General features: G+C 46.4%; 1 long non-coding RNA gene across 1 annotated transcript; it reads left to right on the forward strand.

The window, feature by feature from the left end:
* Positions 1 to 212: 212 nt before the first annotated feature.
* Positions 213 to 978, forward strand: LOC124703308. The gene is made up of 2 exons (XR_007003032.1): positions 213 to 299; positions 544 to 978. It is a non-coding gene; the product is annotated as an uncharacterized LOC124703308 (long non-coding RNA).
* The last annotated feature ends 2,339 nt before the right edge of the window (positions 979 to 3,317 follow it).

Consider the following 3,317-nt stretch of genomic DNA (forward strand, 5'->3'; position numbering starts at 1 on the left):
GAGAAGAGAAAGGCCCGCAGATCTTGATGGAGATCATAAAAATTTGTCTGCACACTGGTAACTTCTACCTATTTTTCTGTATAAGGGTATATGGTTTTTAATATTAGGTAGAGATTCTGATACTTTCTAATTGCGGAACATATCACTGCGTAGAATCATCAGAAGTGATTTATTTTGATGTTTCGGTTGTACAGGTTGGAGAAATCTGAATCAGTAACCACTTAATAGCTGCACAATGCGCTCCAACTATGCTTTGGTTGAAAAGCATCTACTAAGCCACCCTTCCAAAATGCATTAAGGTTGCTATTGCTTATATACAAAACCTGAACTAACTGTAGTTAACTATTTCAATTTTCTCACATCTAACTATTCAGATGTTGTGATTATAGGCTAACCCTGTTATTTATGACTTGTGATTTGATTTTTATATTGACGACATCTGAATTAGTAATACTTGCACGAGCTTATAATTTATTACTACTGGAAATTTTGATTCCTTTTCACCATGTATATATCCGTGTTCCCGGTTACCTCCTACTGCAGTTCTTTGTGAAACTGACGGTGATGGAACTTAAAAAATCACAGACTTTATAATTCACAAAGGTATGTACACATTTACCGCAGAAATGTTCTCATTTTTATATTATTCATGATGCCATAGGTTTTAATATCTCTTTTTTCATTTCCTCTACGTTGAGCAATGAATGCCGGTCATGTGATTTTGGCTGCTACCTACTCCCTGCCCCATTGTGAAACTACGGACATGGCTTAAATAATTAGATTTCCTAACATACCTCAATTATGCGTGCAATTAAGTCTGCAGTGTAGCATTTTTAATATCTTCATATTGTCTGTAGTGACCGCAGTTAGTCTTCGCCAGCTGCTGGCTTCAATTTCTCCTAAATCTGTATGTTCTGATATAAAGATTAATGAACCTGCTCATGTGATAGCTCACGTGTGAAGGGAAGTGTCCGTCTAGCTGTGGCTGCTTCAGTTGCCTATGATTATTTGAACTTCATTGATGTTGATTAATATTTGATCTTTACCAATTTTGATGATTTTATAGAAGGCCAGTCTGCTTGTGCTATAAATGATTGATCTATTAAATATTTTATGTGCCTGATCGTCTGCCGTGAAACTGAAATATACACTGCTTGATTTTCGTTGTACATTTCACTCTCACAACCTTCTTATCTACATGAGCATTTCAACTGATGTACTACATACATTTATAATTTGTCGGTAAATAGATTCTGAGTATGAGAAATGGTTTCGCATTTGTTTCTGGAGTTTGCACTTTGATGTTTCCTTATTTTAGTAGACTGAGACATTTTTTGAACTTTTATATTAGCTGATTGTAAACATGTATCGTGAAAATGATTCAGCCATTTTTTAGGTGGAAAAATACTATATTATAATTTTGGTGGTAATGTTATTGTAGTAAAACTTACCTGGAATGTTCTTGTCCCATGTCATTTTTGTTGTTAGGTTATTTGTAGAAATTTTGACAATTGTTTCCAATTATTTTCATTCTCAATGTAGGCAAGTCAAGTGTCATAATATGGCGACGATTTGTTCTCCCTAGCAGTGCGCACTCATTAGTACATCAGACTGTTGATATGGTCAGCAATGAATTATTATGCTAATAATGTATACAAAATTGATAGAGAATGGAATTTATTTCGCGGTTGATCAGTTTAGAGCTTTGCTCTCTGCATACCTCCATCTCAACTATGAATTTTAGCTAATTAAAGTTAACATCAACAGATTCATTCTCACATTAGATACTTATATGCCAACTGATGACACAGAAGGCTACGATCCAGACTTGTCTTCTTCAGTTATACATGTGTTGTTTGCACTAATCAGAAAAGAAGTATTTCTCCTATGTTTGCAGCATCCATGTTTTGTAAGACAATAATACATAAAAAAAAGAGGTTGTTGAGGTGACAATTATGATGACCAAGAACACACGTTTGAGACTTGCCACGGAAGAGTAACAAGAAAACCTAGAACTTGAAACCACATAGATGCACAACAATGATATCTTTTATCCTGCACGGTATTATCATGTTGTAGTACATTATATATCACTGATTTATTTTGAATTTTCATATTGAGTTGTAAATTTTATATGTGCATTGAGAAATGAAATTTGAGGACCCGTGGCAACGCACGGGCATTTTTACTAGTAAAATAAAAACTAAAACACCACAGCTCCCCTCTCTCCCCGTCCAAAACCCCAATCCCCAAATCTCTCGTCGTCGGCGGCGGCGGCCGTGGGCACCCAGCGATGGACCACCGGACGGAGGACCAGCGCAACACGGAGGCGCTCCTAGGCCGCATCCTCTGCTACATGCACGACGTCCTCCCGGGCCCGCCCGCCTCCCGCCACTCCCCCGCCCTCTCCGCCCTCCTCGCGCTCCCCCACCACCACCTCGACCGCCTCTCCGCCCTCCCCGACGACCTCCTCCGCGACGTCGTCTCCCGCCTCCCCGTCACGGACGCCGCGCGCACCGCCGCGCTCTCCCGCCGCTGGCGCGGGGTCTGGCGCTCCGCCCCGCTCGTCCTCGCCGACCTCCACCTCCTCCCCGCCTCCCTCCTGGTCCAGCCACAGGTGCCGCCGCCCGACGCGCGGCGCGTCGCCTCCGCCGTCTCCCGCATCCTCGCCGCGCACCCGGGCCCCTTCCGCTGCGTCCACCTCGTCACCAGCTACACGGAGGAGTCCCCGCCGGGCCTGCTCGCGCGCTGGCTCCAGCTCGTCGCCGCCAACGCCGTCCAGGAGCTCGTCCTCGCCAGCCGCCCGCGCTCCTTCGAACTCGACCTCCAGCTCCCCGCCGCCCTGTTCCGCATCCACACGCTCACCCGCCTCTACCTCGGCCTCTGGAAGTTCCCCGACGCGGCCGCCTTCAACAACTTCCCCCGCGCCGCCTCCTTCCCCAACCTCCGCGAGCTCGGCCTCTGCAGCGTCGTCATGGACTGCCGGCACTTGGACTTCATCCTCGCCGGGAGCCCCGTGCTGGAGATACTGTGCATCCAAGGGAACTTCTCCATGGATCGCCTCACGCTCGTTGGCCGCAGCAGCCTCCGGTGCGTGCAGACGAGCATGGTCAGTGATCTCGAAATCACCGTGGAGGATGCCCCACACCTCGAGCGTCTCATCGTCTGGTCCGCAGCGTCGACGACCCGGAGATCTCCGCGCAAGAGGATCAACATTGGCGGTGCCCCAGCGCTAAGCGTACTTGGCTACTTGGACCCGGAAGTGCACACACTGCAGGTCGACAACACCATCATCAAGGTTTAACCCCCCCTCGCCC

This window comes from Lolium rigidum, chromosome 3 (genome assembly GCF_022539505.1).
Source record: "Lolium rigidum isolate FL_2022 chromosome 3, APGP_CSIRO_Lrig_0.1, whole genome shotgun sequence".
Classification (NCBI taxonomy): domain Eukaryota; kingdom Viridiplantae; phylum Streptophyta; class Magnoliopsida; order Poales; family Poaceae; genus Lolium; species Lolium rigidum.